This window comes from Hippoglossus hippoglossus, chromosome 21, assembly GCF_009819705.1.
Source record: "Hippoglossus hippoglossus isolate fHipHip1 chromosome 21, fHipHip1.pri, whole genome shotgun sequence".
Classification (NCBI taxonomy): domain Eukaryota; kingdom Metazoa; phylum Chordata; class Actinopteri; order Pleuronectiformes; family Pleuronectidae; genus Hippoglossus; species Hippoglossus hippoglossus.
This window is the reverse complement of record NC_047171.1, coordinates 15721640-15746091: the sequence shown is the minus strand read 5'-3', so window position 1 is coordinate 15746091 and position 24452 is coordinate 15721640. Positions and strand designations below refer to the sequence as shown.

At 43.8% G+C, this 24452-nt stretch overlaps 1 long non-coding RNA gene across 1 annotated transcript in view; it reads right to left on the bottom strand.

The window, feature by feature from the left end:
* LOC117754541 overlaps nucleotides 1-24452 on the bottom strand; it is a 73069-nt gene that overhangs the window by 33104 nt on the left and 15513 nt on the right. The window contains exon 2 of the long non-coding RNA XR_004612459.1: nucleotides 4430-4614. This is a non-coding gene — a long non-coding RNA (uncharacterized LOC117754541). The remainder of the gene's footprint in view (nucleotides 1-4429; nucleotides 4615-24452) is intronic.

Below are 24452 nucleotides of genomic sequence, written 5' to 3'. Positions count from 1 at the left end.
GTTTGTTTGGACATAGTTCTAAAACTTTTGAAGATACATGCAAACAGTTGATTCCAGACTGAATCCACATAATCTCAGCTTCACATGGTGGCCGTTACAGGCTTGTAGTCATATTTGTTGCCCTACCTGTTACCACACAGCGATCCCCTCATGAAGCCACATTTAAATCTGCTAGATCCAAATTTTCATTTAATCTCAGAGCATCACAGTGCACATCCTAAATGATGCAAAAGAAGGCAAAGAAAATTCTCACATGGATGGATGAATGCAGCGAGTCCGACGGCGCAGCGGGAGAGTCGACACAGGGGGCTCCAGCAAAACATCATAGGGTCATCTGGCAAAGTGTTGTGTTAGTTAATCACATACATGCAAACCTCATTTCTGTTAGATTACTTTATAACGTGAACTGTTTACGTCAGATAAGCCTTAAATGCATGTGTTACTGTTGGGCTTCCCAGATCATATTTCATTGTTATACCGACACTTTAAACAACAACCACAACCTCCTGTTTCAACACAGGATTTTTTGTTTTTCAGTCGGAATCCCCACTTTGCTGCAGTAGTATTTGTCTTTAATTATCACAATCTAAAAGGGAAATAAATCACTTTCCTTCCTGAGAATATTCAGGATTGAAATAAATGTCCGTAGTCCGATGCCAATAAAAAATAATTATTTCTGAAAATGTCTGTGTTAAATACAATGACAGATGATACAGAGAGGTAACAAATCCTGAAATAACACCTTAAAATTCAATTTGACAGGTCACCATGGGCCTCTTCTTGTCAGTTTTCTTGCCATCATTCAGTCCCCTCGTGTACGTGGCCAATTTGACTTCTCCTCTTTGCTCGGATTCTCAGATGTAGATCAAACTCGCACAACAAATGTGTCTCACTCTAATCTCCCATTTATTTACAAGGCATACCCCCTAACCCATGTGTGTACACACTCACACACACGTGCGTGTCCCCACACACAGCGTCACAAACGAAGACTTAATGACAGTGAGTGAAATAATCACCCGCCTCGCCTGTAGCACTGTTGAAGTTGACCCCCTGCCCTCGAACGCACACACCCATACACATACACACAAGCAGCGGGGCCCTCTCCTCAGGCCCATACTACCAGCCCTCAATGAATACAAAGGATTGTGAGGATTAGCCAGACATTTGGTCGGGCATTGTTCTGGCCTACTAAATGAGGTTTGGCCGGTGGCAGCCGGCACGGGGGCCAGGTCCTCCGTGAAGCTGAGGCGGAGGCAGCGGCCACCCCTCGGAGGAAGAGTGATAATTACCTCTTCCTGAGAGAGATGACAGCTTTGGCCTCTGCGTCCCTGAATCTTGGACATTAGCAACTGAATAGAGAGCTTTCATACTGTATATCATTTTAATCTTTCATGTTCAGATCCAGCAGATGGCTTATTACTGGCCTGGGTGAGGAGGCAGCTAGGGAGACAAATGGCCCGTGTCTCTTTTAAGGAGGGATGCAGGGGAAATGGCATTCATATAGGGCAGGAGCAGCGGATAATTGTATATCTGGCTGTTTGGAGGTGCGGTGCTGCTCACACACTGCCAGCCTATAAATCATAAAACTATTAATCTTAGACAAATCCCACTCGGAAGGCTTGACGGAGGGCAGTGAGTTTGGAGAAATGAGATCCGTCCAAAATATGAAGGATTCTTATATGACATGCATGTTAAGTCGGCTGCCATACTCATGCAGCCACATACACTGAATTTGTTTACATTTGCATTTAACCTTCGTCCGTATTAAAAAGCAAATCTGATGAAGGAGATATCCCACAATGCACCGATTATAGGCTCATCTTATTAGTCACCTCAAATATAAATGATCCACTTTTTTTGAATCCCCTTCTGTTTGGTTTTTCATGAATTCAGATGTGATGTTTGACTTATTCATGTTTCTTGAGTTATTCATTATTTGATAATACATTTTAACTGTGCAGATTTCCGTGTGCGACCGCACTGCAGGACACAACTTTTGATATGATCATCAGAGAAAGTCAGAGGTTTAAATCATCAGATACTGGCCAGAGAAAATTCACATCCCCCCCCCCCCCCCCCCCCCCCCAAAAAAAGTAACAAAAGTTCCAAACTGCCGGATTTTCCATTATTTAGGAAGGTGTTTGTGAGAAGATGCTAAACATCAGATTTTTATTACATTTCAATGTAGTTTGCATTTAGAGAACATACTACATCCACCTTCCTTTCCCTCTCTCTCTCTCTCTCCATCCCTCCCTCTCTCTCCCTCTCTCTCTCTCTCTCTCTCTCTCTCTCTCTCTCTCTCTCTCGCTCTCTGCAGCCGGCTGTCTCTCCACTGACATTGCCCATCCAAAGAGAAACAATGCAGTTTCATCTCCTGCGCTGACAATGATGCATGAGCCTGATGGAAAACACTTTTCAGGTGTTGTCATTATAAAGCCATTTTTCCCCATAGGCCCCCTGTGAAAGAAATACAAAGACAGGGCCCAAAGTGTAATACTCTAATATCTCTGAAGCTTTTCATTGGCATCTGTGGAGGCCTGGCTGCTGGATTGTCTCCTTTTCAATTACCTGATCTTTTCAACTCGGCGGGAAATGAAAAATGTGCAGCGCAGTTGGAGCTCTGGAGCAAAAAAAAAAAAAAAAAGCCTCTCTCTTTCTTTCTTCCTCTCTTTCATTCTCTCTCTCCGCACTGTTAGTGTGCTATGTGTTTGCTAGAGAGTAGATACAGTATGCGCTCACAATTATCCCCAACTTTTAACTTTAAACAGTTAAAAAAAAACAGCCCAGTGTCACATTAATTTACAGCTGATACTAACCACAGGTCACAGTTTCCGTTAATATACGAGCATCCAAACATTTTGATGGATGATTTCATTCATTCGCTGTGACTTCTTCTGGTTTCAACATGGACTGGGACACCTCCAATTTCTGACTTCACTCCTCTGTCCTGCTGCGTTGCTAAAGACATTGTGCAGTTCTATATTTATCAGCACAAGATGTTCAAAAAGTTCTTCAGCGGCGGAGGAGGGGAAGCTGGTTGCTAGTAAAACTATTTGTCAAATGAGTCACGTTAGAGAGACGACTTGACGGAAGCCAAAACGACATCGGATTTCCGCTCATCCTAATATCCTGATTGCAGCAGTTACATCATGTGAAGTCATGCTCAACACTGTGATAAAAAAATCCCGGCTCCTGGTGCCTTCACTTTATCAAAATGACTGGGAGATATAATAATATACAGTTGACTCAGTAAGTCTTAATTTACCATATTTACAAATCATTCTCCACCCACAGCCACAGTTTCTGCTTGAACACTCCATAGTGGCACAGGAGGTAAGGGATCCATTCATACGGCCTCATATAAAAAGGCACATTACGTGGGCATATCAAGCATACAGTGGTTTACCGATTTCAAAGCACAGCAAATGCTTAACAAATATTTGGCATCAGATCAAAATGAAACATATAGGTTTGTGAAAATAAACTGTGGTCGTTTTCTAATACTTGCTGTCGCTTTTTTCTCTTTTATTTTTGAAAGCTGCAAAGTACAAAAATCGTAGCCCTTTTTGAAAGATACGCAACAACGTACAGGGAGAGAGCACGGTTTACACCTCTGCAAGCCACCACCAAAGCAGCTGCATGCTGATTAGGGGCAAATAAAGAGAGCGGCGCCTTTTGATTTTTTAACGGAAAAACAAAACTGCAAGAAAGAGAGCCTCGCTCTCTGTCTTGTCAGTGCTCCCTTCAGAAACAGAGAAAGATTTGAGTTTTCAAAGTCACATGCAATCGCGACTGCATTGCCTTTCAACTGCGGTTGGAGTTCAAAACCTTGCAGCGCCTGCGATCGCGACAAAGTGAATTCGCTACACAGGGCGAACACAGGCAGATGTGAGGAAAGAGCAGCTTGGCCTACTCTCCGTGGAACTGCCAGAGTGGGATGAAAAAAAAAATACAGCTTGCTCGCAATAAATAGCAACATCTGATAAATATGGTACAATCATTATTTTGTTTGTGAATTTCTAATGATCCCAATAGCCTTGTTGTATCTAACCAGGAAAAGATGAGATCTGCTTTTAACAAAACAAAACAAAACAGGCCTGGAATAGTCATCAGTCATTTTTTCATATCGATAACATTCTTTTGCTTTTGTTCTTTGCCTGCTGATGCTCCTGCCATTGTTCATGTTAATTCAACACCAAAGAAGTCGTTTTATTTTTACTATGGACTGTCCCTTGTGACTAATTACTACTGAACTCTAGCACTAAGTGATGTTTCACCCTAGACATAAAGAGGGACGTGCTGCTTTCACACAATAAGCCACTGGATCTAGCCAGTATCAAAAAAGAAAAATCCTGTTGCAGTGATCTGGCCGACAAATCAGTGAGCACGTGAGTCAGTTATTCAGATCACAGTGTGCGAAGGTTACCTCCTACTGCGCAGCTTTAAGGAGATCTGAGGGACGAGAGAGCATGAAGCCGGCTGGTGGTCGGCCCGCTCGCCAGCCGGGGCTGCAGGCTGAGTTTTCAGTTCCCTGTGTGGCGAGTCATTAGAGAGTTGCAGCAGTGCGAGTTGTAGGGTGACTCGGGTCTAGGGGGTGATCCGGCAACGACTCTGAAACAGAGCAGGACCATGAGAATACAACAGATGGAAAAAGACAGAGAGGAATACAGGAAGAGGGAGAGTGCAAGGCGAGGCACACCTCATTAGCACTATCCCAGAGGTGAGGGGAAAGGGGCAGTGCGGCCTTCCCACTGGCCTCTCCGTGACTGGTGATGTCATCAAACTGTTCCCATTTGTGACGGGGACTGTGCGCGGATTGAAGGGGAACAGCTGGAGCGGGGTTTGAGCCAGTGACCCTCTAATCATGAAGCTGCAGGCCCACCACCTAAAGGTCACAGCGAACTGCTCGATCACACTCACACAGGAAGAACACCGCATGGCTAGCGTGCTACAGTGAGGCACGTGTGCAGCCTCAATCATACCTTTAAAGTATCGTGTGCTCTGCAACACACCGCCTCAAACAAACCAACACACACACACACGCAGGCACACACCCCTTTCGCTTATCAACCATCACACATCCAACAGATCAGAACCAGTCGAGCTAGAACAATATCAAAGCAAGGATTGGAATATGACACTCCGTCACTGTGGAAACTGTGTCAGGAATATCCTTAATTGAGCCACGGTCCAAAAAAGCTGCACAAAAGGACAATAGCTGAAAGATGAAACACAAACATTCACATATGTATGTATATATACGTGTGTGTGTGTGTGTGTGTGTGTGTGTGTGTGTGTGTGTGTGTGTGTGTGTGTGTGTGTGTGTGTGTGTGTGTGTGTGTGTGTGTGTGGTCCAGGTATAACTTGTGTTGTGGGGACCTACACACAGAGACAGTTTTACACAGTCACATTATGGTGCTTGTCTTCTTTATGGGGACAAAAACATGACATAAATCCTTAAATATAAAGTGAAAGACAGGTTATGTTATGGCTAAGGTAAGGGTAAGGTAAGGGTTAGGCAAGTAGTAATGGTTAAGGTTAGTGTGTGTGTGTGTGTGTGTGTGTGTGAATATATATGTCTCATACCAGTCCATACAGGCTTTTCGAGAGGGATCATGAGACAGACAGGGGGCCACATGTTACCATAAGAATTGAACAGGTGTTCTAATAATTGTCCTCAGATCAGCTGACAACTGTTGCTCTCAAAGCACCACAGCTTGTGAAACGAACGCGGCGTGTCCTTTTAAGTATTTCAGCCGTCACGCTCGCCTCCGTCTCGCAGCATCTGCAGCTGACAGTTGCCAGTGATAGAAGACTGTGAGTAACATTTTAAGAGCCTGCTAAAAAGCAAACACACACACACACAACGCCCCGATGAACCCCTTCCCACAGGTGAAGCGCGATCAGGGTCAGAGTGCTGGAGCGGCCACACGTTTGAAGGCTGCGGCTCTCTGGTGAGCGTCAACTCCTCCATTATTCACAGTGCTCACCTCTACCCGTGGCCCCGCTTCACGCACTGACAGCGCTAAACGCAGCTGCCATAATTGCATTTGATTGAGCCGTGCCAACTGTCCCGTTTGATACAGGCCCAGACTGAGACCTCTCACTCAGCTCCCCGGGGGTCACGAGGTCGACTGACGCAGACAGACACGCTACAAACTGTCCCCAGAGCGCGGCCAGGTGACGGAGAGATGATGCCAGATGAGGAAATGGACGCAATGGGTCGGACGGAGGGGAGAGGAGGAGAGCTGCAGAGAGGGAAGGAGAGAGGACAGGTCACAAGGTCGTAGAGGTGATAGTGATTGATTGGATACATCACGAGGTAGCTATTTTAGGTTTTAATCAACACCCCCCCCACACACACACACACACACAAGCAACCAGATATATGCACAGTAAGGCATGAATGGCACAGCAGAGGACGAAGAATTACTTTCAGCTATATTTGGATCAGAGCAGGGGCGTGTTTTTCAGTCATTAATCAATCCAGCTGTCTACATACGCTGCGTAACAGCTCGAGCTTTACTAATCCTGTAAATGTGACCTGAAGCATATTTTTACACATCAAGTTCACTTTCTTTCTTTCCGTGTGTGAAACCACGGATGGCGAGCATCGGGCTTTGAACACCTCTCAAATGTAGGTGACCTACGACTCAATGCTGTGCCGGACGTCATACACTGCACACAAGGCACTGAAACTACTGTTGCTCTACTAATGTTCCGCTCGTATGGTCAGTGTCAGGCCACTATGGACATCTCTCTGACTACATTTACACTTGGCATTAAAATTGGTCTCATATCCGGATTTTAGTTAGATTAGGTTTTAATATGATTACTATGTGTCTTCAGTGTCCAGTGTGAAAACTGCTTATAGTGATCCTGTTTGTCCTGAGCCAAATGAATCACTGTAAGAGGTTGATTACTATAAAAGAATTGCATAGCTCTGTTTGGCTGGATTGGGTTGGCGGTTAGTACGAATGGTAGAGACACAAAGAGGAGCAGTAAATTAATGAAGGAAAGAGAAGCCGAATCATCTCCATCACCCTTTGGTGGCTGGCTCATAAACCCCACCTCCTCCAGAGTCCTATTCTGTCATTTTAAGGGTAGTTCTTGTCACACTGATGTATGTCTAAGTGTTTATTTTTTCAGTAAGTTTGGTTTAAATTTTTGATTTTATTAAATTAATTGGTCAAGCATTACTTAAAAGTATATTTGCAGTTTTTGGTTAATCTCTCCTAGTTTTAGAATTGGATTGTACAATTTAGCCGTCTTTTCAGATTCGTTTTTTTGTCAACTGTATCTGGAAAAAGGGTCAATATCTTACAAGGCGTTTATTATATAAATTATATTATAACATTAATCATTATTATGATCATAAATAAGAGAAAATAACATTTGATAAGCTTAATAACTTTGAACCACCCATTCTACAGTGGATCAGATAATATAACTAATACCAATAGCTAAAAGATAATAAAAAAAGCACATTGAGACACAAGAGGTCCTTGTGTTAGCCTCTAGTCAAATGCCTCTCTGTTGCACTGATGGGGTCAAGTGTCCTGTTTGATAAATTAATTTCAGCTTTAAAGCTCCGACTGTCATCCAATTAAGTTTCAGATAATGTGTTTGTTTTATGTTTATGAGATGTAAATATAATCAGGAGCATATGTGTTGTTTATAAATCAATGCAGTGTAGAAAGCAGGCTTTTGTTGTAGCTCTTTGACACACAAACAAGCACTCACACACACACACAGACACACACACACACACACACACACTTCAGCCAGTATTGCATTGCTTCAGGAGGCAGGTTGGACACATCTTACTGTGCATCTTTATCAAAACAGAGGGGCATTAACATAATTGTCAGCTTTTGCTGTATCTTGTCTCTTTAACATCATTTTGGTTGTATTTTTAGATCTGCAGCCTGCTTGAGATTCAACGCCGCTAATTAAATAGACAGAGGCGCTCACCATGCCAAATAAACTGATGTATTTTCCTGGTTCAGACTGTCGGAGGAAGCTGAACACACACGCTCGCACACAAACGATCCTGCCATGGAAGCGACGCAGGATCCGTCCTGATTGTCATGAGCTGACCAGCAAAGTTGTGAGGAGGCTTAAAGGGTATGACTACTGAAAACGATAAGAATTTACCTGTCGGATAAATAAAGACAGAGGCAGAAAGTGAGAGGAATGTTAAGTGTTTGTAATTGAGTGTGTTTCAATGTGTGCATAGATGTGTGTGTGTGAGAGAGAAAGTAAGAGAGATAATGACCTACATGATTGATAATCAATGGCCTCCCTCTCCTCTTGTCTCCTGTTTCTGTTCTTGGGTTGTGTTTTAATGTCGCTGTGCTGCTCGCTGACCTCATTAAAGGATCTGGTTACCCTCAAACAGCTTTTTAATTTAGCCTAATGATTTTTTGCATAATAGATCAGATACTTGGTAAGCCCCAGGGACCAGCCCTCTTCTTCAAGGTGCCTTTATAGTGAGAGGAGCTGAGGTTTGGGAGGGTGTTATTGTGCTATACGTGTTTTTGTTGAATTCTGGGAATTTTTTTTCTTTAGCTGGTTATCTTCTTATGTATCTGTCTTTGTTGGTAATTGATTGCGTCTATGAATTGTTGAAGCTGATGGGGAAAAAAGGCAGAAAAATCAGACAGCATTTTTTTCAAGATGCCTGGTGACATTCTTTATGTTATGTGCTGAGAAAACTAAAATAAACAATTAAATTATCCTCATTAAAATTGATGCCTGCAGCTCATTCTTCTGCACCAGTCCAAAACGACCAAAAACACATCAGTGGGGTGAATGGCTGCATTATAGGTGTTTATCCCTTAGCCAGCCTTTCGGTGCTTTAAATATTCACTAGTGTGATCCTCTGAAAAGAGTCCCCAGTAAATGTATGTAGTTAGTAATCCAGCATTGTTTTAAAGAATGAATGTAAAGTACTTTTATTTTATGTCTTCATTGAAAACACTAGAATGGCAGACTGAAGACCTCCGCCAAGGCTAAACAGTCCCCTTAAATTCAAGTTTCCCTAAATGTGCCTGGTGTTTTTTCATCAAGATCCATGACTTATTCCCATGAGAAAATGTCATAAAAAGCCAAATCACCTTAATATGCACATATTGCAATGCTTCCTGTGGTGCTGTAAACTGACCTGCTGCAACTGATACTGTTGCAAATCTGTGATCACCTCTGGAGACACATGGAAACAAATAAAATCTAAAGGCTGATGATTATCTGCATGGTTTATTCTAAACAGAACAGGGGATCACGACCCCTCGTTTGGGAACCACCACAGTAAAAGACCCGCTCTACTGAACCAAACATAGTAATATAAAAACAAAGATACAAAATACTACCCATTAAATCGGATTTCACTAGGATTGTGTTATTGTTTTTTGTGTCTGATTTTCATTTGTTACTTAAAGTGAAAACAAATAGTAAAAAACTGAATAATTAGCCCTATTAGCTGCAGTCCTAAGCATTCTCTATTTGGTGATGTAGCACAGAAGCACAAAGCCGTCATGAACGACTGTATCATCAGTGACAAAAATTATGCGCAGCACTTAATCTCAAGTTCATATGCATTTCTCAGTGAAATGTCTTGGGAACTTAGAGTATGCAGAGCTCATAGTTCCCTTGTATACGCAGTGAATGAACTGTCACACACTAACCCAAGTGATGAATGGAACTCAAAATCAATTTTCGACAAATGTCTTGGGAGGGATCCATCCACTCCGCGTACAGCAGAGTGAACTGTAATCTGTGTTGCTGCCTGCACACACCAACACAAACATATTCCCTTCCCACACCCACAACATAGCCAAGCCCACAGCTACACACAAACACACACACACACACACAGTAGCAGTGAGCGTGAGCAGAAGAGACAGGCACTGTCCCTGATCAGCAGTCACCCAGGCCTCTTCGTCTCGACATGATCACTGCCTGTCATTAGTCAGTTACGCTGTAAATTATTTAACCATGCACATGTTTGGAACTGTCTAAACACACCAGACACAACGCCACGCAAAGTGCTTTCATGCGCCGAGCGACGCGCTGACACACTCTCAGAAAATCGGACTCTTGGAATGAATGAATAAGTAAGGCGGTAAATAAATAAATAAGCGAAACAAACAAAAAACAAGCTCGGGTTGGGCCGGGGAGGGGGAGCCTGTGTAGGGGGATGACGGCGTAATTTAGCGCTCGACTTCAATCCCAGTCAAATTAAAAGGGAATCTTAATGCATGTGTCTCTCCCAGCACTGATGTGTTCTCGCTCTGTGATATGGTGCTGTGAGATGGTAGACGCAATATGCCTGACAATCTATTCCCAGACTGGCCCTCGCTGCCACTCAAACTAAGCAGAGCGCTACTGTAGCTATTAGACGGGTCCTTTTGGGGAACTGATGGATTTTCAGTGGAAAGAAAACCATCAGGGTTGTTTTGTGTGTGTTTTTTTGTAAATGTGTGCCTGCCCTGCGAGTGCACGAACACGGCCATTTATTGTTCACACATGTCGGGGGCCTCGAATTGGGCGTGTTTCTCTGTGTGCGTGCATCTGTGCATGTGTCTATGCACCGATGTATATACGCGCTTTCAGTGCTAACTCCGGGGCCTTATAATCAGCACTGAGCGAGCGCTTGACAAGGCTGTTCCCCACCGCTGAGCATTGTGAGGCCTCAGCAGCCAGAACTTAAGACAACATTGCGCACAAAGTGGGTAAACAGTGTTTGACATGTTTTCAATATGGTTACATTAGAACAAGCTGCGTTTGATTGAAAAGCTAATATTCAAGCGATGCAAATCATCAATCATGGGAAAAGGCCTATTAATTATTCAATAAAACAGTCTAATTCAAGAATCAATGTAGGGAAGCGGAGAGGGGGATGAGGGGGCTCCCAGCAGAGAGGGAGAAGGAGAGAGAGAGCGGGTAATATAAAGGAATAGGGAATTACCCCTCTCTCTCTGAGCTGTGGCCCATCTCGTCCCGAGCTGTCAAAAACAACTGCCGCTCCCGCGTTTCATCTCGCCAAGTTTAAAGACGACTTTGGAAACACTTCATTTTCCTCGCGAAACTCGTTAGGTCTTTGTTCCTCATTAGTTCATCTTCTTTTCCCTGTCTCTGTCTCCGTTACTCTTCCTCTGTTACCCCCCCCCCCCAACACCCCCTCTGATATCACTTTCTTCATTTTTTCTTCGAAGTCATCGTTACGGCTTTTACGACCGCCTGGGTCAGGCGTTTTGAAGTTTGGTATTGTGCCCTCTGATCTCCAGCAATTACAACTGGGCCAAATCTCTTCCTTGGGAATTCATTATTTACGTTCAATTAAACAAATTCATCAGCAGTCTCCTCAGTAGAATTCGGGGCGTGTAAGTGGTTGGCTGTAACGAAGCTGGGGCCCAGACCGGCTCAATCAGCTCTAATACAAAGACTTGTACTGTTTCCTCCAGTCAGGCCTCCCGGCCCCCAGCGCCTCAAAGGTGTTTCCACAGGCTTCATTACTCACTGGGGACTTTTAAAGTCCAACACTACACCCACTTCAAAGCTCATTAGTATCTATTATTAATGAATTAATATCCAATATCTTTGATAGACCTAGGCTATCGTTAAAAGTTCTGGGCCGAGAGTTAAATTCATTCATACCTCATTTGGGTGCAAGCATCTGAACTTCCACTCTACTGACTTTCTGCAGATAATTTGGGCTACGCAGGTTCTAAGCAGCGCTCTCAGTTGCAGCGCTGTGAACTCTTTATCCTCTCACACTCATAAAGATCATGGGGTGTCTATGAGGCGTTTAAAGCCCCTCAACCACATACCCACAGCTGGCCTATCTGATTAACAAGTGTGTGGTTCGAGAACAGAGGAAAAGTCAATAGAAAGTGGTTGTGGGGGATTCTGGGAAATGCTGGGTGGAACAATGAGTTGAAGAAGAGGATTTCTGTATAACCACAGCCATACAAGATGTAAAAAGACTTACATGCAAGATGTGGAAACCACAACTCAGAAAGCTGGAAAACTTTCCATCAAAATATTTGAATGTTCATAATAACTGTCAATTCTAAACACTAAATTTACTTACTATGAATGAACTACATTTTTTTTGGCATTTTGCTGTTTTTATTGATAGGACAGAGTTTAAGTAGAAGCAGCAAATACAAGACTGAACCTGTGGCCACTGCAGAAGGACTCAAGCCTTTATATGTTGGTAACCCACTCAACCAAGTAAGCTGGTGGGCACCTGATTAAAAATGTTATTAATGGGTAAAAAAAACTCTGTGGCAGTGGCTGAAGGTATTCTATATTTGTGTTATTGTCAACAAATTAAATAAGCCTCAGTGTTGCATTGAGTGACATGTTCCTTGCCGCCGTAGTCTATTTTAAGCAAATCAAACATTCGCCATCCTGTTGCCACAAATACTCTATATGGAGGCAAACACACATTAAACCATGGCTGAAATTACTCCAAATGAACTGCACTATTTACAAATGAGTGGGTAAGGAAGATGGGAAATCTTAAGAGACAAACTAATACATCAGTGGATACTTCAGGTACCAGTGAGACAACACAACATGATCCAGGTAATCGATCTGTCTGATCAGATGCACGATGAGAAAGGAATGTCTGAATGTTTGGAAAATCTGAAAAAAGCATTTCCCCTTTTCCATCAGAGCCTCAACTAAGTGGCTGCATAATAGATAGCTTGAGATAAATAAGGACTTTTTAAATATGTGAATCATGCAAACCAGAAAGACAATATAGAGCAGGAGACAAATGAAAGAATGATTCCCCTTTTAAATTGGTGTTAGCCCAAAGTGTTGTCAATAAGAAAAGACATACAGGTCAGACACACACAGATTAGACAGAATTTGTTTACTGAAACTTTTAACCAGCAGGGTCACACACAGAGAGGATAATCACAGAAAACAAGGATGCACTGAGCAACCCCCCCGCCCCTCTCTCTATCTCACACACACACACACACACACACACACACACACACACACGTACAAGGAGGATCATGAAACACAACACCAAGGGCCCTCTCTGTGCATGTTAAACAATACTCTGACTGTCAACAATCAGGCATAAATTAGCAGCCATGGCCTCTACTGTATTTATTCTGGTAATTACCTCCCAAGAGGGCGCGCGTGCACACACACACACACACACTTGCAGACACCACAGCATGGCACGACACAGTGCACCAGCCCGTCGCCTCAGAGTGTGTGAGGGAGGGGTGTGTAGACATCTCATCAACACCAAGTGCAATTGTGTGTATGTGCGTGTGTGTGTGTGTGTGTGTGTGTGTGTGTGTGTGAGGGAGAGAGTGCACAGAAACATATGCAAGAAGATTACTTATTTGTCCCTTTGATTGTGAAGAGCTTTAAACCTTATAAATGAGAGAGCGGATAAAAGCTAATGATTCTCTTCCATTAGGGGGCAGCAACCTCAGACAGATAGTGAGTGACTGATTGACAGTTCTGAAAACATGACAGATTTGGATATCAGAGTTCAATAAAAAACTGACAAAGAAGAGTGAAGCAGGGAGACAGACAGGGAGCGAGACAGGAAAGAGGAGGGAAAGAGACACGAGAGCTGGAGAGAAAGAGAGAGAGAGAGAGAGAGACGGAGAGAGACAGGGACACAGGCAATGACAGCCACATGAAATCTCATCTCCATTTTTGACAATGGGGGGAACCATCTGAAGAGCAGAGAACAGAGGGAGGAATTTAACTGCTTTCATCTTGTCATAATTATCTCCAAGAAGCCACATGAAAGAGAAAATCTGTGTTTTTTGTTTATAAATTAGAGAACAAGGACATTTTGTGTGACAACTTTGATGGCGTTTTTCCTCTGTGCATGGTTGAACAGTCCTGGGCTAATGATCCCTTCTCGTCTTAAAGCGGAGGGAAAAAAGCACTGATGAAAATTGCAATAAAAAACGACACCAAACACAATTTGGCAAATGAACGGAGAGCCACCGTGTCATAATTCCAGAGAGCTTCATTATCAAAATTGCTACAGTTGTTGTGCGATCATTCATGTGTCTGTGAATGTGCGAGCGATTTCCCAATTTCCCAGCGTCACCGTTCAGCGGAACTCACAGAAAAACAAACAGGAACGTGTCCATGTGGGTAGAGAATGCAGCGTGGCACGCAGCCTGACTGTTAGTGGGAGCAGCAGGTTTTTTCTCAGAGGCTCAAACATCATTAAAAAGAGCTGGGGTCATTTCTACAGTATGATCCATGTAGTTGGGCTTTCATGGGCAGATCAACAAATGGAGGCTGAAACCAATGGCAGCAGCGATCAATAGTTCCCTTCAAGACACACAGGAGCACTCGGAGTATCCATCAATCTCCACAGGAAGTTAACCACAAACTGGAAATAATAACTGCGTGTGTTCGTTGGCGTCTTGTTGCCACAACAACTCTTCCCAGCGATAATTTACATGTTATACCGCCCCCCTTATTTATTCTACTGAAAAGAGGCATTGATTACACTTACACATCTAATAAACGGCCATTATAGGTGGGGGTTTGGGCGGATGAGATGACCCATTAAAGACATGCATATTCATTAACACACACCACACGGTCGTCAGCGTAAAACAGAATAATGGAGATCCCTGCACAGTTTTTCTTTTTTTTTTTTACCATGAATGTTTGTATAAAGCTTTAAAGTAATTTAAATGGGCCGAAATGATGAAGCTTGAGTTGTTTAAATTGTGAAGAAGCATCTTTTTGGCTTGGGCGTAAAGAGTGGGTTAAATGTTGACAAGTGTGTTTGGCATAAAGCTTCATATCACAGGTTTTTTTGCACATGGGTTATGGGAAAGCTTAAAATAGCTTGGCAGCGGCAGACATGGAATGAGCCTTAGTTACTTGTGGCTTTTTTTCAGGGTTTAAAAATCAAACTGTATAACTGTAAGTAAAGATTGTAAGAAGCACCAATATTCAGTTCTTCATTTAATCTTACTGAATTATTTCCTTATTTAATAAATTGGAGGCACAGTAGTAGTTGGTCCAAAGAGAATATGGCACCAGAAAGTGTAAGTTTTAATCGAACAATAAAGAAATGTACGTATTGGTCCCCCTTTTAAAACACCTTTGTAACACTGATCTACTGTTTCCACTATATATTCAGGTTCCACTATTTAATATTTACCTTCCTCAGAACAAACAGTGAGTAATTTATTTATTTGTAGTTATCAAATTATTCATTATTTTATGGACCTCTTTTTGGCCATTTTTGTGAATGTGAGCTGACAGGCGTGCAGGGTTAGACCTGATACTTACCAAGCAGAGCCAATGCTAACTGGCCGGAGCCCCTTCAGCCTGCCAACTGCTGCACCATGGCTAAAGAAGATATCAAAGGAACGCTTCATAAAAACGTCTATCATCTATCACCTAAATGGCACACAAACATTTCCTGTTTTTTGACTGGTTTCCAGTGCTAATGCTGTGAACTGAGACCGTTTTTTCTCGTACAGCTGAGGCGTTGTGAGTAGCGCAATCAGTGGCTGCAAGAACGGCCTAATGTGGCCAAAGAGGATGTGAAACTGAGCCAAAACATGCAGAAGGTAGACCGAATCTAATTAATGTTCATTAAAAGTTAAAGCCAGGGGAAACGGCCGGGTCAGTTTTTTGCTACTGTGATCGTACGGCCAGACGACTCACACACAACCATGCTCGCCTCTGTTTTGAGGCGGTTGTGGTGATGCTCTTACGTTAAAAGAGACGACAAACCAAACTGAGCCATACACATTGGGCAGCAAAATCTCTGGTCATTTATCACTGCTTTGTTAGAGAGGAGGGAGACAGGGGAGTGGGCAACATATTGCAGCAACATATTGTAGGAATACCATCACACAGACAGATAGGCCAAACTTATATTTTTGTATGTCAGACTCAAATAACATTTAGTTCACTCCTTTTGTGGTATTGTGAAATGTCTGCACCCTGTCCCTCTGTCCTCCCTGACCCGGCTGGCCATCTCCAACCATCTGTGGCCCCTCTCACCTCTGACCTTTGGCAGGGGGTCAGCACAGGTCAGGCGTCTCACGTTTGGCAATTGTTTCAGATAACAGACAGCGGCTGTCTCATTCTCAGAAACACATGCAAAAATATGCACGGCTTTATCCCCACGTCCACAACACATTCTGCAGAATAAACTTTTACTGGATGGTTTGATCTGCACTCCACAAAAAGTCGGTTCCGTCCTGACCAAAGTAAACACACACAGAGAGAGCAAGAAAGGATTTCACAGTGCAAGTGGAACTATCAGGAGACATCATGCAATATGTTAATCACTCTACAAGAGGGAGGGCGAGGGGCCAAGAAATCTGTGGTGTTATACAACCAAACAGAAGCCAAAACAACTCAGCAAAATACCACGGGAAAGTTGTCTCTGAAAATTAGACAAACAAGAAGCCATAAACCAGCGAGGGGAAATGCTCAAGGTTTTCCTCTGCACTTGGCGGTCACACACATTTCGTTTCTCCATCACCTCTCTGCCGCCTTTCCTTTTTAGCCTTAATTTAAGGTTTACAAGGAAAGGCTAATCACTTGTGAAACAGGGCGTGTTATTTTCTTGCCCAGAGTGTGAATCCTAAGCAGGCCAATCGCCCGCTCTATCGCTCCATCTCTCCGCTGGCTGAATCCTAATGGCTGGATGGAGAGAAGGAGCGCAGGGAGCGGGGAGAGAGAGAAAGGCTGACAGCGGGGCTTGACATGGGCATTAAATCATGCCCCGAGGAATCCTCCATCCACAGGCTCCTGACAGCCGCGCTGTCATCACGACCAGGCCACTTCCTATGCCTCTTGACAACACTGGAGCAGAATTAGTCAGAGCATCAGATGTAAATTGGCGCTGTTCAAGGATGATAATGAGCACCAAGATACATGTCGGTGTCACTGACGGGACGCCATCATGATTGGCTGTCCCTCACACCGCGCTCCATTAGGCCTAATGGTATTCAGGCCAGGTATGGGCGGAAAGGCGCGAGCAGAGGGGAGCGAGGATGGACAGGGAGAAAAGTTTTGTGTCGTGATCAGTTTGTTGCATGTGTGCGTTGGGTGCTATAGGACCCTGTGGCCAGAGAGGGGGACATTTGCACTGGTTAACTTTTTCCACACACTCAACTATCATGCACCTCTTACAGAGTGTGAATATACAAAACTAATGTGTCAGATACTGTGTTCTTTCTCATCATATGCTATATTTTTTTGTATAATGCTGCCACATCCTACAAACCGCCTGTCCAAGAGTGGCACGAGTCTCATCCCAGTCAGAACTTGTGTCAGAAATCCACACGTACACCAGAGTAACACGTTTTTTTCCCCCCAGCCCATTCAGTAAAACTCTTGGCTCGCTAGTTTCCTGTCTCTCAGTGCAGTGTGTGTGCATGCGGTGTGTACAGCTTGCTAACATAATGCAGTAATAGTTGCCAGTGTGCCATTTTCCCTGCCCATGCAGAGGATGAGCCAGAGCCTGCCCTAGATGCATACATTTCCCATAATGAGGCAGGTGGCCTCGACAGACGGCTCGGTCGTGTGGGTGACACCATGTACACCGCAGCTCTGGGCATCTGACTGACAGACAGTGCCAGTCCCCTTCTTTCCTCTCCCTCTTTCTCACTACATCTCTCTCCTGCTTTCCTTTCCCTCTCTCTCTCTCTTTCTCTCTCTCTCTCCCCCCCCTTGTTCAGTTTCTTTTTCTGAGTTTGTGCAAGTCTGTGTGTGTGTGTGTGTGCATGTGTGTTTGTGTTTCTCCAGCTTTGTTTCATAGTGGGGTTTGGGTAAATTCCTCCGCTCCACGGCAATTTCAAATGAAGATAGCTGAAGGTCATTAATTGAACTGCCGCTGTTGTAACAGGGTAAAAACTCACTGTAATTAAGAACGAATAAATAATTGATTATGTATATTTTCTTTTAATTGGCTCCTCGTTACCCTACTACACGCTGAATGCTAATTGATACTGGGAGTTAATTATCATTTCGCTATGAAGTTCGCAGTATATCTAGAGAAACGTTCAAGATTAAGCGCCAAGGTCCCAGCGTGGCCATTCCAAGGTCAGGCCTCGCCCATCCTTTCCAAAAAATTACCAGAAAAAAAGTGGTCAGGACACGGAGTGATACAAAATGCCCCCGCCAGCCACCTAATTTAGAGTATTTAGCAAACCAGCATAGGAAGTGGTAAATGGCAAGGATTAAGCCAGAGGCCCTAAGCAAGAGGATCTATTAACAAGGATTCCCCAAGGCCTAACTAAAGACTAAAGATTAAGACTCCGATCTGAATGGAAGTCTAGCAAAAGAAGCCGCTAGCTGGTTTGAAAAATATTCACATATTTTTTCTTCTGATAAAATTACTGCAAGCAAGACACACAATTAGTTATATTGATCAAAAGTCAATTCGAAGAAAGCAATTAGTGACTATTAAGGCTATCACATAGAGGTAAAAAAAATATGTTCTCTTAAGTTATTCATGTATTAAAGTCATACGGTCAAAATTTTCAAAGACGAATAAAAAATCTTTTAGACATATTTGTGGAAACAGAAACTAAGACTGAAACCTCAGGATGTTCTTTGCATGGAAGCTGTTGACTGATGTTTACGGCCCGATTATTACTGGGAGAGGCCTTTTCATTGATATGCTACTGTATGGACAACTTTGTATAGACTACGATAGTACTATCAGTTGTGTAACGTTGGAATTCAAAAAAGCCGTTAATTTACATGTAATTGTTTCTAGTTAGCAAGACAACTCCCACTTGGAAATCTTAAGTTATCGTTTGCTAATGTTAGTGTTGATTTCCAATTGATGTTACTTCACGTTATCTCATCACCTGCTCATGCACAAGCAGTACCATGTTCTTAGAATAACAGTGACGGGTTCTAGAGTCCAAATGTTTTGACCAGATTGTAACAACTCACAGCAATGAGTGGTATTGTATGTTATTCAGTTATTCAAATAATCACACACAGTAAAAAATTCAAAGAAAAATTATGTCCAAAAATAATGAAGAATCCAGGTCCAGCACACCCTGATGAAGGCATACGCCGATACGCGTTGGTGTATTTTAAAACTTCAAGCCAATTGAAATAAATTTTTTTGACATGTATTCCGTTCCATGAGCACCAGTGGTTTGAGGGACACCAGTAGCACTCCTGCCACCTCTTTCAATCACACACAGTAACTGAAAGAGTTGGGGCCTCTTAAATCAGCTACATCAGCTCACAGCCGGTCCACGGTCTGTAGATGGGTTTTTCCTAGCGACGTCATCAGCATGCACAGGCAGGGGGCAGAAAACATCCCGAAAAGACTCAAAGATTAAGAGAAGATCAAATGGAAATGTTGTTTTTGTGCCTGAAACTGTGAATCACAAAAATAATGAGAATAAAATGTTCATTATCCCAAGAAGGATATAAGAGCTCAAACAATCTGACCGCAGCACCGGATTTTCTGAAATCTGTGGATGGATATACAAACTGTAGGCCACCATTTTAATGGTAAGACAGTGTTTAACAGGGATTAGTAAATATATGTTTGACCTGTGTTTGTGGTGTCAGTTTGTCAATCTGTGATCAGAGAAGACTGATGGTTTTGGATGGAGAATGTGTCACGTTGGCGTGTGTAGGCAGAGAGTCTATTTTCATGATGCTGTTTTAGCTGATCTATAATGCTCTGCCTGTTTACACTGCAGTCATCTCCAATATGAGCTTTTGCATTCATGCAACACAGCTGGCATATATCCAGCCCCTGGTGCAGCAGGGAAACAGCAGCATTAGTTATTTTTATGCTAACGTTGTACTTTTAAGTTTAACCCGTGCTGTCAGTTGATGTTTTCAGATACATGGGTCAATCTCTCCATCGTGTGGAGCCAACTCTGTAAATAGCCTTGTGTAGCATCACTGCAGCTGGCTGCTGTTTCTCACTGGAACATATAACTGCCCGAGCTGACAGATGTTTATCAAAGAAGACTTGTAGGTTTGCAATACACCAATATTGCACCAGCTTAACACAGAATAATGTGAAAATGTAAACTCCATTGAAATCACTCATAGAGGAAATACAAATTAAATTTGATCTTATTTGTAATAACAATTTTGTCTAAATAATTACAAGAGTCAACACAAAAACCATGCTTATAAACGTATTACCCGGAAAGAACAAATGCATATTTTATATGACATTAAATGTTGCTGTGTGAGTTTCTATGACAGAGAGAAAAAGAGCAGAAGTCCCAGACTTTTAATACGTTGCTTGCTCAGGCAGAACAGAGACAGCCGTCGCCTTGTGTGTCAGGCTTCCTTAATGGAGTCTTAACGTGTCCAGCAGTGAACAAAGACCAGAGACTCCAGTCCTTTTCACACTGCCTGCCTTACAGGACCCCAATCTGTCTGTCTGTCTCGCTGACTGAGGTGTCCTCTGGCTTGCCTGAATTAATTTTCTACAACAGGCCAAGCCTAGGGCAGCTGTGTCAGCATTTCATGAGCATGGTGAGGACTGCGGATTTTAGCACGTCTGGTCTATAGGCCCGAATGTACTCTGACAGTCCTGTCAGGGAACTAGAAGGCGGAGATGCTCCTCTGCTCCACTTACAAAAGCCTGTGTGATCAGCTGCCTCTCTGGAACAGCTTTCAGAGTATAGAAAAGCCAAGAAATGCTCACTTTTGCAATGTCAAACATTGCCAGGACATTACAGAGATACAGAGCTAGATTCACAAGGCAGCTGGAAAATAACAGAGGATACTGTGTTGAGTAACAAATAGGCTATTAAACAGTAATCTAAATGAGTCTGATTGCACTCATGTTGGATAATTTCTTCATTACGGTATGTCGAATGAAAATACTGACTGTGTTCCTGGAAAGACTAGGTTTCAACGTTGGTGCTAGTTTGCTGCACCAGACACCTGTGTTGTGTTGTCTTGTACTGTACTGAGCAACATATTTTTTTTGTTTTTTGGATGCGTTGTTTTTGTCTTTGAACGCTCCTTCCCTAGTGTCCTCCCGCTGCTTTCTGCATGTTTAATGTATCAGTCATTCAGGTGGGGAGTGACTGGTATGGCATTGTCTTTTAGAAGCGAAGAACTCTCTGTTTTCCAACTGCTGCGCCAGGTGTAACTGAAATTGACACGTCTTTCGATACACGCAGGAAATATGTTATTGGAAGAGACATCTTTTATTCTCCAGAACTTTACATCACACACGATCTCGGCCAAGTGCTCTGATCTGGATCCCTCTGTAAATAAATAAAGGGGAGGAGAGGGGGGCATATGTATGTGTGCAAGTGAGTGTATTAAATAAATAAGTCCAAAGACAAATCGATTAACACAGAAGAGCAGAAGTTTACTGAGGAAACTAGGCAAGAAAACAGAAAAGGCTATGGAGTCAAAAGGCAGAAAGAGAAAGTGTCAAGGAATAATTAGCTATGCCAGAGAGTTCTCCCTACAAACTCTACATATACGTTATATTGTGCTTCTGTTAAATTCTTCAACCGTATTCTGAGAGAGAAGCAGAATAACTTTTCTTGTTTCATGTGACCACTCACCCTGATGTGCAGCCGCCCTGGAGGTGGTTCTCTGGGCATTGACAGCTCCAGCGCCCTAGGCTCTGGATGCAGCCTGGCAAACACCTGGATCAGGGCCTGGGCTGCTGAGGGGCAGGCAGGTGAGGCAGGCAGGAAATGAGAGGACGCTGTCCCTGGAAGACGGACAATACTTGGATCCACACACTGGTTTTCATCCCAGGATGTTTGAACATAATGTCATTCAGTGAAGGCACACTGGCTTCAATTACAGGCACGTCCCTGTTGGAATCTATCAGAGCTCTTCCGGATGTTTCCTGGCCCTGATCATCTTGCTTAGATGTGTTCTCTCTGGCCTGGTGAGTGTGAATTTATCTTGGACCAGCTTGATACATTTGAACGCAGGCTGCCGTGTTTGAACTTGAGTGCAGTTTGGCTTTGTCCAAGGTCTCAACTCAGTGTCATACACACACACACACACACACACACACACACACACACACACACACACACACACACACACACACACACACACACACACACACACACACACACACACATTAGATTTTACTTTCTCTCCTGGTCTCCCTCCCTTGCGGCCCTTCATCCCTTTGTTGGAGTATGCATAGCTGTTGAGGGAGTGCCAAACTGAGCTGAGCCTGAGATGCTGATACAGTAGAAACCTGCTATATCCCTTTAATGAGTACACACACACACACATACACACACACACACTCGGACGCACACACATTTTATACTGCTTGGCTATTAGGCACCAAGAACAGGAGGAAAACTATTTGAAAGTGAATTTTAGATTTCCGGTCGTGGAGCTTTGCCTAGGAGTGGCAGCCGAGCAGAGGTGCAAGCAGTGCAGACACACACACACACACCTCATACACCTTACTGTTTCGGCTCCAGTTGCTCTCGCACACAGCATGGATGATCAAAAGAGGCCAACGGCTGCCGACCATTATGCCAATGACACTTTGAGTAAGAGTCCAGAGAGCACAGCGACATGACAGCCATTAGGGATTGAAAGTGGGACTTTAAAGGAGGGCTGAAGGATAACTGTCAGTGCAGAATCAAAGGCAGAAAGTGAAATCTTCATAATGTATTGCACTGGAAAATTCCTGCTCGGGCTGTCTCTCTCAACCAGCCGCTCAAAAGTATCCCATACACAGCTTTGCCACTCAGCTCCCCAAAAAAACATGAAACAGTCAGGAACAAAGGGCTGATGAGGGGAGTACAGAGACTGGCACTCTGTAAATGAAAGCGAACAGCGGTGTGGGCCATTGTGCGGGTGGTAGACAGATAGATCATTAAGGACTGGACTGGGTTACAATCAGAGCAGAGGACTACTTGCTGGCAACTCCAGCACTGCATCTCTGTTTCCCCCTATCTTAGATCCAGCCGACAAATGTGACTGAACCAGTATGGCAGCACAATTACGGCTAATGGATCACACTGTGTGACAGTTACAAAGCGGACTCAAACTTTTCTCAAAAGTGCCAGCAGACGCTTTAGTCACCTCGCTTCCAAAATGGAGCTCTGGGGGTTTCAAATTGCTACAATAATTGAAAATCAATAAACGGAGACCAGACAGGTTCTCTGACTTCCAACTTTGATTTGTCCACTCGTCGTTAAAATTGACCAAACGGAGGGCAGCTTTGTCTGCGCCGCTTTAGTGCTTTTCACTGGTGAAATCAAGGCCTGCAGCTGGCACTAACATTCTGCTGCTCTCAGCTTGGCAGTAAACCTCCTCTAATGTGTCTCTCTGTCACATAATCAAGGATTTTACACTCTAAATCTTTGATCTGGGAGAACCCTCTCTGATGGGAGAACCCTCAAACTGCTACCACACACACAGACACACACACACACATAGACACACACACACACACGCACACACTGTACCCCACACCCCTCTCAGATCTCTGATCTCCCTCCAATTAATGATGTCAAATGAGTGTGTTTACAGGCTCATTAGATTACTGCTGCAGAAGTAGAGCACCGCCCTGCATCACCCAGCACACACACACACACACACACACACACACTCTCACACACACACACACCAAGACTCTCTCGGTCTTGACACAGCCCTTGGACGGCAGCCTGATGGCAAAGCACCAAAGCACTATAGCCACCACAGCAATAGCTGTTGATGTGTGGTTACTGAGCCATGGTGGTGCGACTGTGCGCACAAACACACACACACACAAGCACACACACACTAAATGTCCAACCCAGCTGGACAAGTTGGAGGCTGTTCAGGGACAGTGAGGCTGCAGCCAAGCAAATCCCCTGAAGAGCTCCAAGAGCCCAGGGACACAAGCCGAGGCTAAGGCCCAGGGACAGACTGACAGGTGTGTGAATCTTAGTGGAGTCACAAAAATGGAGAAAACGGGGTGGGTGGATGGACCGACAGATCCAACAATTCCTCATGTTTAATTTTTCTCTTCATAACAGCTCGTTACCATGCAAAGCAGCAGGCAGCCTTTAAAACAGACCTGATGTGCAGAGCTGTGGACACCATGCAGGCTTGGTTCAGTACATCTCCACTGCCCCCTACTGGGTTGGAGGTTAGCCTCAACCCCCCCAACTGAGAGTGCCACGGGCCCGCACTCTCACCTTGACGCTTGCCGAGGGGCTCGCTCAGGCTCTTGCTTTTCAACCATTGGTAATTAGAACACTAATGAGAAGAGCGTGAATCAGAGGGTTACACAGAGCCAGGAAGACGGCTTTGACATGCTGCTTCAATTACAGAACAGCCCATCTTTGTAGAGCCAAAAGACGAAAGGAGTAAAAGGATGAGGGAATGAGGAGAGGAGGGGGGCAGATACGGCCTCTGTAATTCATATTTAATATCTGCATCTGTGTTTCACAGCACCTAGCAGGCCACTGGTG